General features: G+C 42.1%; 1 protein-coding gene across 4 annotated transcripts in view; it reads left to right on the forward strand.

Moving 5' to 3' along the window:
* The window catches only part of spopla (speckle type BTB/POZ protein like a), a 169,721-nt gene that overhangs the window by 714 nt on the left and 154,561 nt on the right, over positions 1-14,446 (forward strand). The gene's annotated exons all lie outside the window — the stretch shown is intronic.

Raw genomic sequence — 14,446 nt, forward strand, 5'->3', positions numbered from 1 at the left:
ACACTGAAATCCTTTGAAAAAGTTCCATGTAGTTGAAAATATTTGAACTGTTTCTGATCCACGTAAGGGTTTGTGATTTGAAGTGATCTAGCATAGCAAGTAAAGGTTGTAACGCCTCAATCAGGCTCCCCTTGTGTTATTACATTACGTCTTTCTAAACCGATATTTGATGGGAATCAATGTTCATTGAGTGACCAAATTGTGTAATGTCACTGTACCAACGTAACCTGGCAGCTAGCTTGTGGGAATGGCTTTGAATTTGCATATCCAATTGAATAGTGAAAACAAAAGTCCTGTTATCTGATTGGATCTTTTGAATCTCAGAAGGAAGTTCTTTGCTGCCAGGTAATGCTGTTGCAGGGGTGTAGGTGTGAGGCCAGCTGATGAGTTGTTTATGTTCTGTTTTCAGCTTCTCGTTTTCCATGTTTATATGGCACACATTGCCAAGCAAAATAATACTGCTGTAAAAACTGATGTACAACTATGCTTGTTCTAAACATGCTGCATAAATCTTAGTGTAAGATTGCACTAGCCTATTACTTGATGCCCTGATACATGGTGATTTAAAGAAATAGGCTGTCAAATATGCTTTATGGCAAAATTTTTGCTCACTATGGCCTATTTTTTAAAGGTTGCACCATGGGGCAGAATCTGATGGACCTTAAATCTGTTGGACCACTTGTCCTTTAGGGAAGGAAACCTACTGTCCTTGCCTGGTTTGGCTTATATGTGATTCCAGCCCCACACCAATGGGATTGGTTCTTAAAAAAAAAAAAAAAAAAAAAAAAAATTGTTGAACTGCTATTGTTCACTCTGAAGTGGCCTAGCAAGCTACTCAATTGTTTCAAATCTGGGCAACTAGGGATGGGCACTAAATGCAGGCCTTGCCAGCGATGCTCACATCCTGAGAGTGAATAAGAAAAAAACTGGCCTTGAGATTTGTTTTTTCCCCCTGTGTATGTTGGGAGAAGGTGGCAGTTTGTTCGGAGTGTTTTTGTTTAAATATTGATATAAATAAAAGGAAAGAAAACTGGTTAATGGTATGAGACACCCACATTAGGAAATTAGAAACTTTTAAAGGTTGTCCTGAAAAAATGTCAGAAGAAAAAAAAAAAATATTATGTATGTATGTGTATGTTTATATGTGTAGATGTATGTTTATATGTGTAGATGTATGTTTATATGTGTAGATGTATGTTTATATGTGTAGATGTATGTTTATATGTGTAGATGTATGTTTATATGTGTAGATGTATGTTTATATGTGTAGATGTATGTTTATATGTGTAGATGTATGTTTATGTGTAGATGTATGTTTGTGTAGATGTATGTTTGTGTAGATGTATGTGTATGTGTAGATGTATGTTTATATGTGTAGATGTGTGTTTATATGTGTAGATGTATGTGTGTGTTTGTCGATGTGTATGTTTATGTGTAGATGTATGTTTGTGTAGATGTATGTTTGTGTAGATGTATGTTTATGTGTAGATGTGTGTATATGTGTAGATGTATGTGTGTTTGTCGATGTGTATGTTTATGTGTAGATGTATGTTTGTGTAGATGTATGTTTGTGTAGATGTGTGTGTTTATATGTGTAGATGTGTGTGTGTTTATATGTGTAGATGTGTGTGTGTTTATATGTGTAGATGTGTGTGTTTATATGTGTAGATGTGTGTGTGTTTATATGTGTAGATGTGTGTGTGTTTATATGTGTAGATGTGTGTGTGTTTATATGTGTAGATGTGTGTGTGTTTATATGTGTAGATGTGTGTGTTTATATGTGTATGTGTGTTTATATGTGTAGATGTGTGTGTGTTTATATGTGTAGATGTGTGTGTGTTTATATGTGTAGATGTGTGTGTGTTTATATGTGTAGATGTGTGTGTGTTTATATGTGTGTGTGTGTTTGTGTAGATGTGTGTGTTTGTGTAGATGTGTGTGTTTGTGTAGATGTGTGTGTTTGTGTAGATGTGTGTGTTTGTGTAGATGTGTGTGTTTGTGTAGATGTTTGTGTAGATGTGTGTGTTTGTGTAGATGTGTGTGTTTATATGTGTAGATGTGTGTGTTTATATGTGTAGATGTGTGTGTGTATGTGTAGATGTGTGTGTGTTTGTGTAGATGTGTGTGTGTTTGTGTAGGTGTGTGTGTTTGTGTAGGTGTGTGTGTTTGTGTAGGTGTGTGTGTTTGTGTAGGTGTGTGTGTTTGTGTAGGTGTGTGTGTGTTTATATGTGTAGGTGTGTGTGTGTGTTTATATGTGTAGATGTGTGTGTGTGTTTATATGTGTAGATGTGTGTGTGTGTTTATATGTGTAGATGTGTGTGTGTGTTTATATGTGTAGATGTGTGTGTGTTTATATGTGTAGATGTGTGTGTGTTTATATGTGTAGATGTGTGTGTGTTTATGTGTAGATGTGTGTGTGTTTGTGTATGTGGCTGCGTGTTTATATGTGGCTGCGTGTTTATATGTGGCTGCGTGTTTATATGTGGCTGCGTGTGTAGATGTGTATGTTTATATGTGTAGATGTATGTGTGTGTGTGTGTAACCTGATCTTGAGGTTCTGTTGATTGGATTGCTTGACCTTTTCCTCCGCAACCATTGATTTTTTTCAGTTTGAAACATACTGCAATTAATTTTTGTTGTCCTTCCAATATAGCCATCTTTAATTGGGAAATGAACTGGCTATGATAAGCGATCGGTGCCAGGCTGAGTTATTCTGTCTTTTAGTTTTGGGGTTTTAATGAGTGCTTGCGTTCAAACATTTCCACACATTTCACAAAGCTGTTTGAAACACTTGATTGTACTGTGGTCTAGTAATTTGCCCCCAGTTATTTACAAAGTAGTGCTGGAAATTGTATGGTATCTAGTGACGTGCAGCAGCTTGAATAATGTTTGGAAGTTGCTAGGGAGGTAGCCTTTGGTTTTGTTGTGTTCAGTGGGTTTCAGGAATCTATCTTTGGTCACGTTTAAAAAAAAATATATATAAATGGGTAACTAAACCCTGCTGCATTGTTCTCTGTGCAGCATTATAGAATAGCTCCCTACAGTCCTCCAACGTCTACCAGCTGTTTTAATTTTACTTACAGTAAAGTGGGGAGGAAACTGGAACCATAACGGGACTGTTTGATTGAACAGGAGTTATCAGTAGGCCTCAGTTCAAGCCTGTTCAGTCTGTTTTAGAGAAACAGCAGAGGAAGATAAAAGTTACAGGAAGGGAAGGAAAACCCATCACGAAGTATCAGTTACTGAGAGAGGGGAAATGAACCTGAATACGATGATATTTTAAACAAAGCAACAGAAATTGTTGCATGATCAATGTAAAATGATTTGGTGGATGCGCTGTTAACCAACTGGTTGATTTGATCCCTCTGGAATGGATATTGGTAGTTATAGCTGTCCCTGTAGAAGGAGTTCGAATATAGGTAAGCAGAAATATAGAGGTGTTAGCCCAGCCATGTCAATAATAGCAGAACTGGTGGAAAAACCATTCAATTCGTTTTGGAAGGACATTAAAAATAATTTATTATGGCAAATTGTTAATGGTGGAGTCACAATGTTAGTGATTTTGCCACTCTGAGATCTACTTTGAGTAAATAGTGGATCATCTGTATATGAACATGGAACATATTTACTCAAGTCCTGTTCCCATCTCTTCATTACCATTTCCTTTGGTATTTTTTAATGCTTTTCTGAAAACAGTTCCGCAAGTTGATGTGGAGTCATCTTGAGAGTTTAGATGGATATCTGCTGTTACCTCTGCTTAATCTTTTAAGGCATAATCCTGACCCCCCTCAAGTGGAGAAATCATGGTAAAACCAAGGCCTAAGATGACTTCCACTTGATCCTATCAATTACTACATTTTGAAGCTAGCATTTTTTTTCCTCCTCCATACCTCCTTCAGATACATCTTTCACCAGAGCCTTCATGCTTGTTAAAAAATACCTATATTTGGATGTTGGATGACGCTGGCTGTATTCATAGGTGCTAAAGCAACATTGTTAGCCATTTTTTCCCTCTTTTGTTAATGTCTGGAGAGTTCCAGCCTGGTTCGGGTGTTGTGGGATAGAGATATTGAACGTGACTTGGAAGAGGGGGAGTGATAAGAAATTCATAATGTACATCTGTGTCTACTCCTAATTGGCTCTGACAGAGACAAAGATTCCTCCCCTCCATTCTCTGGAATCACCACTATGTGTGATGCTAAGTGCATAAAAACACGGGCTAACTCCTGATTTTGGTATAGATCAATTGATATTTTGAGTGAATGCAATAGTGCATGCGTGCAGCTTCTTGGTACTGGCTTATTGAGAATTTGCATTTTAGTTTGTTTATTTTTGTATTGCTTCAAACCTTTTGATTTTTCTTTTTTAAAAACATCTCCTTTGACGCTAATTTATTGGAGGTATGTGATGTGAAACTGTGGTAGTGATTGGTCATGTGATGCATCATGGGCTTTCAATTTGTGTGCCACCGCCCTATAATTTTGAAGTCTGAAGAATTCCTCTGATGTGTGTGAACTCTGAAACCTATGAATTCCGACCAGTAACTATCATTTCATGGGGGCAAATGCCAGAAGTGCATTATAAAATGTTAGCGATAAAGATGGCAGCTCTGTTGATTCCCTAACTAAATCTGACCAGAAACTTGGAACCTGTGAAAGTTAATGATGTACACTGTAAACAGCATGTTTCTTCCTTGATATGATTCATATCTGATTCCTTTAAGGCTTGGAGGACGGATATGCTGTCTTTAAAAGAATCAGATTGGCATTTATGAAGGTTTTGAATACATTACATTTGCTGTGAATGATAGTTCACCACATTGAACTTGCAGACCAAATTCTGTGATCTACAAAGTGAATTCCCACGTGTAATTAAAACATGAAAATAATTTTTAATTAATGGATAAGAGTATTACAACATTGATGGCACACTTCTGATGCTCTTTCACTTATGATAAAAGACGAGCCAGAACTTGGTTGCACTTTGCAAATGTAGCTCTGTCACTAGTAGAAAGAAAAGAAAGAACTTGCATTTATATAGCGCCTTTCACAACCACAGGACAACCCACAGCACTTTACAGCCAATGGAAGTACTTTTGCGGTGTAGTCACTATATTGTAATGTAAGAAACGCGGCAGCCGATTTGCACACAGCAAGTTCCCACAAACAGCAATGGACACCTGTGGTGTCACCGTCTTTGTTGGAGTGAATTGGACTGCTGCGGCTGCCTATGTGAGAATATTGAGATAGGAACAGGAAACCAGGCAGAGACATTAGATGGAGTATGGGGGCATAGAGCACTAAGTTGCTTTAATTGTTGGAATTTATTTTTTTAATTAACCTTTTTGGGGTGGTGGGTCAAAATGTATGTATTTTGTGGAAGGGACCTCTTAAAAGCAAAATTGGCAACGGAGAGGGTTTAAAATTAAAAAAAAAAAAAAAAAAAAATCATGGTTTTCAACATATGCACTTTATGGATGGCATCGAAACTAGTGGATATTTCATAAGGTACATCACAAGAAACGTACTTAGAATTACATGGACTGTACAGCACAGAGACGGGCCATTTGACCCAACAGCTCCGTGCCGGTGTTTATGCGTCACACGGGCCTCCTCCCACCCCTCTTCATCTATTCACAATTCACAATTCAAATCGCTTTATTGGCATGATAAGTTACATCTTATGTTGCCAAAGCATCAAAATACATTTATGGTTTAGCACATAAACGCAGTTCTATTCATACAGTGTATAAACAGGTATATCCCTGAGTGTATAAATATACATTCGCATTGTTTATATATATTCTTTTCTTAGTTTACTGGTTGTCCCTCTGTTCATGGCAAGCTGTAACATAGTGTGCCGCCAGTGTTATACAGCTTCTCTCCTCTCCCAGTAGGAATGGGAGTTTTTGGTTGTCATTCAGATTTCTGAAATCCGGGCATATTTGTGAGAATTTTTGGTATCTAACCCCATCAGCATAACCTTCAATTCCTTCCTATCTCGTGTTTATCTAGCTTCTCCTTGAATGCATCTATGCTATTTGCCTCAACTACTCCTTGTGACTAAAACAAAAGCTCAAGATGAAGTTGTAATTTGGGTTATTAATTTGTCAGATAATACGGTGGGAAAACTGAAGCTAGTCATAATTCTAATAGGCAAGCTTTGATGGTTGGAGTTCGCCAGGCTGCAAAGCTGTGACCCTCCTTTCTAATGCTTGTTCATGATCACTTATGCAGGCACTACAGTGAACAATGAATGGCAAATGTCAGTTAATAGTCAACAGTACACGATAATACATATGATTAAAAATAACATATGATTGAAATGTAGCAGGCAAAATGTTTGATAGTACTTAGTGCTGAAATTTTGAAAGTATAGATACATCGTATGGCAGAAATTGCCAAGGCAAATAATGTTGGAGTACTTGAATCGTTCTAATAAATGTTGGGGTCGTGTTTGTAGTATTTTTGTCTAGTTTTGATTGTAGTACCTGTTGTAAAACAGGCTATGGAATGAGCTCAAAGGGCAATATTGTACAACACTTTTTTAATAAGTTGTAGAGAGAGACAAAAAGGCTATTCTATTCTATGGGAGGATGTATAAATGATTGAAGATTTTAAAGCTATAAAGCAGTGGCTGTCAAAGTTGTCTGAAACCATGAGACAATGAGTGGGAGGAGGGGCATGATTATGAATGAAGGAAATGTTGATCTAACTAACTTTAAGAAGCACCTATTTCAATAAGGAAGGAAATGAAAACCATCTGAGTGTGTGTTCTATACGTGGACCACGTGTTGTAACAATATTACATAATGTTTACAGCACAGAAACAGGCTTTTTGACCCGACAGGTCCACACCGGTGTTTGTGCTGCACTCGAGACAATATGCATGCAGCAAATTACTTTTTCATGTTTCCAAATTTGTATACTCTTACTCAGTCAGGGAGGGTAATTTGGCAGGGATTGATATATCCTGGTGTTTGGGAGGAGGGTTTGATTTGTATTAAAACTGCAGTATTCCTGCTTTTTTTCCTCCACCCTCATTTACTTGAATCTACTGTAGATCCCTGTGAATTTGCAGTGTGCTCTATTCTCTCTGGTCCAATCCTGACATCATTAAACTCACTGACAAAGGGGACACTTGTATGGTAGAAAGACCTCTATCTAGCTGCGGCTGAAGGTCAACTCTCTAACAATACCTATCTCCCTTGGACCACAAATCCACAACTGAATATTAAGTTATCCTTCTTCAGATGGGTACTGACTTCCTTCTCTCTTTCTCTTCCTCTCCCCGGCCTCCACACTCATGGGGGCGAGGGAGTTTTATTCCCAAGAAATGGGTGGGTTTGGGAGGTTTAAATTTTAAAAATCTGAATTCCGACCTCACTCGCCTCCAACCTGCCCATTTCTGGTTTTAATGGAGGCCGGATGGGGGTGGGGCGGGCAGCCAACTCGCTCCCAGGAGGCTGGTTGTCACTTTAAATATTGTAATGGGACTGCGTGCTTCATTTTGAATCTCTATTTTAAATTTAACTGTGGGCGGGCGGGTTTCCCAAGTCTCTGGGAACCCGGCAGCTAAAGGGAGGTGTGGACTGCTGGATCCAGGAGATGTGCCTTTTCACTTACGTGCTGGACCCAGTGTTAGAGTCATAGAGTTTTACAGCACAGAAAGAGGCCCATCGTATCCGCGCCGCCCATCCATCCCTGTCCTGTCTAATCCCATTTTCCAGCATTTGGTCCATAGCCTTGTATGCAATGGCATTTCAAGTGCTCATCCAAATGCTTCTTGAATGTTGTGAGGGTTCCTGCCTCTACCACCCTTTCAGGCAGTGAGTTCCAGATTCCAACCACCCTCTGGGTGAAAAGGTTCCTCCTCAAATCCCCTCCCCCTTACCCTGAATCTATGCCCCCTTGTTATTGACCCCCCTACTAAGGGGAAAAGTTCCTCTTTATCTACCCTATCTATGCCCCTCATCATTTTGTACACCTCAATCAGGTCCCCCCTCAGCCTTCTTTGCTCCAAGGAAAACAACCCCAGCCTGTCCAGTCTCTCTTCATAGCTGAGGCGCTCCATCCCAGGTAACATCCTGGTGAATCTTCTCTGCACCCTCTCCAAAGCAATCACATCCTTCCTATAGTGAGGCGACCAGAACTGCACACAGTACTCCAGCTGTGGCCTCACCAGCGTTTTGTACAGCTCCATCATAACCTCCCTGCTCTTATATTCTATGCCTCGGCTAATGAAGGCAAGTATCCCATATGCCTTTTTAACCACCTTGTCTACCTGTTCCGCTGCCTTCAGAGATCTATGTACATGTACACCAAGCTCCCTCTGACCCTCTGTACTTCCTAGGGTCCTACCACTCATTGTGTATTCCCTTGCCTTATTTGTCCGTCCAAAATGCATCACCTCGCACTTTTCAGGGTTAAATTCCATTTGCCACTTTTCCGCCCATCTGACCAACCCGTTTTATATCGTCCTGTAGCCTGAGGCTTTCCTCCTCGCAATTTACCACCCCACCAATTTTCGTGTCATCTGCGAACTTACTGATCATACCTTTTACATTCTCATCCAAATCATTTATGTAGATCACAAACAACAAGGGACCCAGCACCAATCCCTGAGGCACCCCACTGGACACAGGCTTCCAGTCACAAAAGCATCCTTCGACCATCACCCTCTGCCTCCTGCCACTCAGCCAGTTTAGGATCCAACGCGCCAAGGCACCCTGGATCCCATGGGCTCTTACCTTCTTGACCAGTCTCCTATGCGGGACTTTGTCAAAAGCTTTACTGAAGTCCATGTAAACCACATCCACAGCATTTCCCTCATCCACCCCCCCTAGTCACCCCCTCGAAAAATTCAATCAGATTTGTCAGACATGATTTACCCTTGACAAAGCCATGCTGTTCTTGCCTTGCCAGTCCCCCGTCCACCAAGCAATCGGTCACCCCACCACGAGATCTCTGATTGCCCCCTCCGGCCTTCGTCCCCGGTGTCCGGCCACCCCCCCTCTTCCATCTGACTGGCTATGGGTGGGAAACTGCAAAGCTAAATATTAATCAGGCCCTGCTGTTAAATTCGGCAGGGCTTGAGCCGCATTGAAGCCCCCGCTTCTCTTTCTCCCCCGCCCCCCCACCCCCACCTTGCTCCCTAGTAGCCTCCAAGATAAAATTCCGGCCACAGTTTCCCAAACCTGCGCAGCCTGGTTGTACCTTATCCGCAAGATACACAAACGGGCCTGTCCTGGTAGATCAATTGTTTCAGCCATCTTCTGTCTCATCAAACTAATTTCCTCTTGTCTTGAAGTCCAGTCCCTACCCACTACATCTGTAACAATTCTGATACCATCTAACACTTTAACGAATTCTAGTCCTAACTTTCTCCTTTTTTTTCCCCCTATAGCCCTACACTCCCTTTGCACCTCTATTGCTCATCAGACGGCTTGTGGGCTCTCTGCTGCTTCCTTGAGAAGTGGCCGAACCAGTCCCCACCTTCCACCACCCTCTTCCGCCTTGCTGAACTTATTCTTACCTTAAACAACTTTTCCTTTAACTCTGCTCACTGCCTCCAGATAAAAGGTATTGCCACGTGAACCTGCATGGGTCCGAACCAATGTTCCCCTAATTTTTTCGGGGGTGTGCGGTCCCTTTAACGGGCTGCGTGGTCTATTCAAAGTTTCGTGCATGCTCGTTAAAGGGACCATGCGGGATTGGCAGGCAGCTGTGCAGCGTAGAGGGAACGTTGGTCTGAGCTATGCCTGCCTTTTTGTTCCAATCCTATTCTGGTCCCCTCACTGACATCTTTTTCTGTTACATTAATGATTGTTGGTCCTGCTTCCTAAAGTCGCCCTGATCTACAGAACTTCATTAACTATGCTTGAAATTTTCCCTTCCCTTTACATGGCCCATCTCTGACTCTTCCCATCCTTTCCTGGACTTCTTTCTCTATCTTGGGGTACAAATACAAGCTCATGACTCCCACTGGATGATTCTTCTTCCCACCCTTCTCCATTTTTCTTCCAGTTTGTCTGTCTTCATCGCATTTGTTCTGGTGATGGCCCCTTCCACATCAGAACTTCTGAAGTGCCCTCCTTGTTCCTTAGCTGAGGATTCCCCTATGCTGCGATAAACCAACATCTACTTCCCAAACTTCAGAGCGAGACTGTGACGTTGGAGGTGCAGCCTTTCAGATGAGCTGTTGAATCAAAACGCTATCTGTCCTCTCAGGTGGACGTTAAAGATTCTCTGGCATTATTTGAAGAAGAGCAGGGAAGTTCTCCTGGTGTCTTGGCCAACATTTATCCTTCAACCAACGTCACTGAAAAAACAGATTATTCGGGCATTTATCTCGTTGCTGTTTGTAGGACTAAAGCAGCTGTTGTGTTTCCCTACATTACAACAGTAACAACACTTCAAAAGTGCTTTGGAATGTCCTAAGGATGTGAAAGGTATTCTATAAATGCAAGTTACAGGAAACTTTGGTTTATCCGGAGGTTAACTGTCCGGAATGCTCGAGCCACCGGCAAAATTCAGGAGTCGGTTCAGTAAGTTTTTTTTTCTTTTCGTTGCTTTTTTTCCACCAGTCAGGCTCTGCAAGGTCTAGCTAAAGCTGTTGCTTAGCTACAGAGACGCTTGCAAGCTACGGCCAACTGTTTAGAAGCTGTTGCTAAGCAACAGGGTTTGTTGCTAGATACGGAGCTCAAAAGCTTCCGTATGTTTTAACATTAGCGCTGGTTTGTCCGGCAGTTTTGATGGGACGGCAACAGCTCGGTCCCGTCGGTGCCGGATATCTCAAAGTTTCCTGTATCAAGTTATTTTCTTGCTTTCTTCTATTACCTTTTGGCCCTCACACTTAAACCGTGATGGAGCATTCCTTATCCTTGCCTTCCACCCCATCAGACCCCACGTTCAACAGGCCATTTTCCCCATTGTCATAACTTCCAAATTGATTTCACCACCAAACACATCCTCCTTTCTGTTTCTGTTTTCCATTGGGACCATTCCCTCTGATACCCTGGTTTGCTCTTCCACCATCCCTACCACCTGTTGTCCTTCTGCTATATTCCCGTGTCCACACAGGGGTTGCACCACCTGTCCATTCACCTCCTCCCACGCCACTATTCAGAGCTCCAAACCTTCCTTCTGGGTGAGACTGATTTATATGTACTTCCTTCAACCTAGAGTACTGCATCTAATGCTCACGGTCTCCTTGATGTTGCTGAACTCCTCTGTTCTATCTGACGTATGAAGAGAGATTGGGTCAATTAGGCTTATATTCGCTAGAGTTTAGAAGAATGAGAGGCGATCTCATTGAAACTTATAAAATTATAACGGGACTAGACAGACTAGATACAGGAAGGATGTTCCCGATGGCGGGGGAGTCCAGAACCAGGGGTCACAGTCTAAGGATAAGCGGTAAGCCATTTAGGACAGAGATGAGGTGGAATTTCTTCACCCAGAGAGTGGTGAACCTGTGGAATCCTCTACCACACAAGGTAGTTGAGGCCAATTCATTAAATATATTCAAGAAGGAGTTAGATATATTTCTTGAGGCTAAAGGGATCAAGGGATATGGGGAGAAAGCAGGGACAGGGTACTGACTTTGGATGATCAGCCATGATCTCATTAAATGGCGGAACAGGCTCAAGGGGCCGAATGGCCTACTCCTGCTCCTATCTTCTATGTTTCTATGCAAGTGTGAGCCTGAGCTCCATGTCACTTGCCACTTGTCCCCATGTGACCTTTCTGTCTTTGGCCTTCTGCACCACTCCGCTGAAGCTGAACACAAGCTTGAGGAACAGCAGCTTATTTTTTTTCTTCGGCACTTTGCAACACTCTGGACTTAATATTGACTTTTAATGCCGGCATGAACTAGTTGGGCCAGATGGCCTGTTTCTGCGCTGTATATTCCATGTAATAACTTCAGACCTTAACTTTAGCTTCCACTTTCTCTCTGTTGGAGATGTTGGTAGTGTGGGATGAGTGTGTTGGCGTTTTGTTGGGGGGTGGGGTGAAATGGGTTGGCACTTGGGGTTATGGGCCCTCAGAACACCTTGCTGGCGGGGCAGCCTGTTCCTTTGCTGCTGTCCTGGGAGAAGAAAAATGCAGGCTCCTGCCCACTGAAGCCTGCTGCGTTTGCCAGTTCTTCCTGCTTCTACTCCTACCTGCCTTATTCCCTCACTGCCCCCCACTGTCTCATCTATTCACAAGTTTTCTGTGTCTCATATGTCTTTAATTTCTCTCATTATGCTTCCGATCGTCTCATTAATATTTAATTATCTCCTGTTTTCCATTTAAGCACTCTTTCTGCCTCTTTTTCCCCCTGCATGCTGTGTGTGTGTTTTGTTTCCCTTCCTCTTTGTTCCATTTTTAAATGCTTTTTTATCAGTAATTACTTCCAGTTCTGAAGGGTCTACATCTGAAACGTTAATGCTTCTGTTCTCGCCACCCCTGCTGAATGACCTGCTAAATGTTTCCAGCATTTTTGTTTTTTTGTTTGATTTTTTTTTTATGGCTGTGTAATATGCAGAGAATTTTTTTTTTAATAGGGTAATTTGTTTTGAAATATGATGCTTTAAAATCCTGTGGGATTTTTTTTCTCTGCCCCACCCCCACCCCCAAGGTTCCACTGTTAGTTGCTTGGATCATGAGAGATTTTTCTATTTTTGTTTTGTGGATCTACCAATATTTTTATATTCCTGCTTTCTCAGTTTTCCCAGTAATTTAAAATTACTCCTGCTTTACTGAGTTATGGTAATCCAACATAAACCGTCTTTAAAATTGTGTGGCTCTCCACTTCTTAACCTCCAGAATGACGAGGATGAGCATTTTAAAATGGAGGCGTTGCTGAACTGGGAACCAGTGTAGGTCAGTGAGCACAGGGGTGATTGGTAAACGGGACTTGGTGCGAGTTAGGATACTGGCAGCAGAGTTTTGGATGAGCTTAAGTTTATGGAGGGTGGAAGATGTGAGGTCGGCCAGGGGTGCATTGGAGTAGTCAAGTCTAGAGGTACCAAAGGCATGGATGAGCTGAGGCAGGGGTAGAATTGGGCGATGTTACGGTGGTGGAATTAGGTGGTCTCGGTGATGGCGCGGATATGTCGTCGGAAGTTCATCTCGAGGTAAGATACGACGCCACGGTTACGAACAGTCTGGTTCAGCCTCAGATAGTTGCCAGGCAGTGGGATGGAGTTGGTGTTGGGACCAAAGACAATGGCTTCGGTCTTCCCAATATTTAGTTGGAGGAAGTTTCTGCTCATCTAGTACTGGATGTTCGACAAGCTGCGTGACAATTTAGAGACACTGGAGGGATTGAGCGAGGTGGTGGTGAGGTAGAGCTGGGTGTCGTCAGCGTACTTGTGAAACCTGACATGTTTTCGGATGATGTCGCCAAGGGGCAGCATTTAGATGCAAAATAGGAGGGGGCCTAGGATAGATCCTTGGGGGACAGGTGTCCTTGTTTTCAAATCCCACCATGGTCTCGCCCCTCCATAGCTCTATAATCTCCTCCAGTAAAGTATACATAAGACATAGGAGCAGGTCATTTGGCCCTTCGAGCCTGTGCTGCCATTCAATAAGATCATGGCTGATCTTCTACCTCATCTCAACTTTCCTGCACTATCCCCATATCCCTTGATTCCCTTAATATTCAAAAATCTATCGATCTCTATCTTGAATATACTCAATGACTGAGCTTCCACAGCCCTCTGGGGGTAGAGAATTCCAAAGATTCACCACCCTCCGTGAAGAAATTTCTTCTGATTTCAGTCCTAAATGGCCGACCCCTTATAGTGAGACTGTGACCTCTGGTTCTAGACTCCCTAGCCAATGGAAACATCCTCCATGCATCTACCCTGTCGAGCCCTGTAAGAATTTTGTATGTTTCAATGAGATCACTTCTCTTTCTAAACCCTAGAGAATATAGGTCTAGTCTACGCAATCTCTCGTCATAGGACAACCCCCCCCCCCCCCATCCCAGGAATCAGTCTGGTGAACCTTCGTTGCACTCCCTATCTGGCAAATATATCCTTCCTTGGGTAAGGAGACCAAAACTGTCCACAATACTCCAGGTGTGGTCACAGCAGGGCCACCAGTTTGTTTCCTGGACAATTCAGTAGGAGGTGAAGTTCATATTGATTGTTTTACTGTGTTTTCACTAGGATGTTTAAGGCATAAAATTGGCAAAAAGGATAGGAGTTAAAAAATAAAACTCTTACTTAGCAAAACAGCAGTTAACATTACGTTCCCCCCCCCCGTTCCCCAAGCCATTGTGGTGCTTCCTAACGTTCATGTGTGGCTGTAACTGCTTTGAATTGTTTTTGCATTTGTATACTTTTTAAATAGTTATGCTGTGATGTAATTCTATTATTAACCCTCTCCTCCCACCACTAATTTTACCAAGATTTCTCTTGAAAGAATATGTTTCTAAATAGCTTACAACGTAA

The sequence above is a fragment of the Somniosus microcephalus genome, chromosome 4, assembly GCF_052327205.1.
Source record: "Somniosus microcephalus isolate GS21.2 chromosome 4, FLI_Smic_1.0, whole genome shotgun sequence".
NCBI classification, from domain to species: domain Eukaryota; kingdom Metazoa; phylum Chordata; class Chondrichthyes; order Squaliformes; family Somniosidae; genus Somniosus; species Somniosus microcephalus.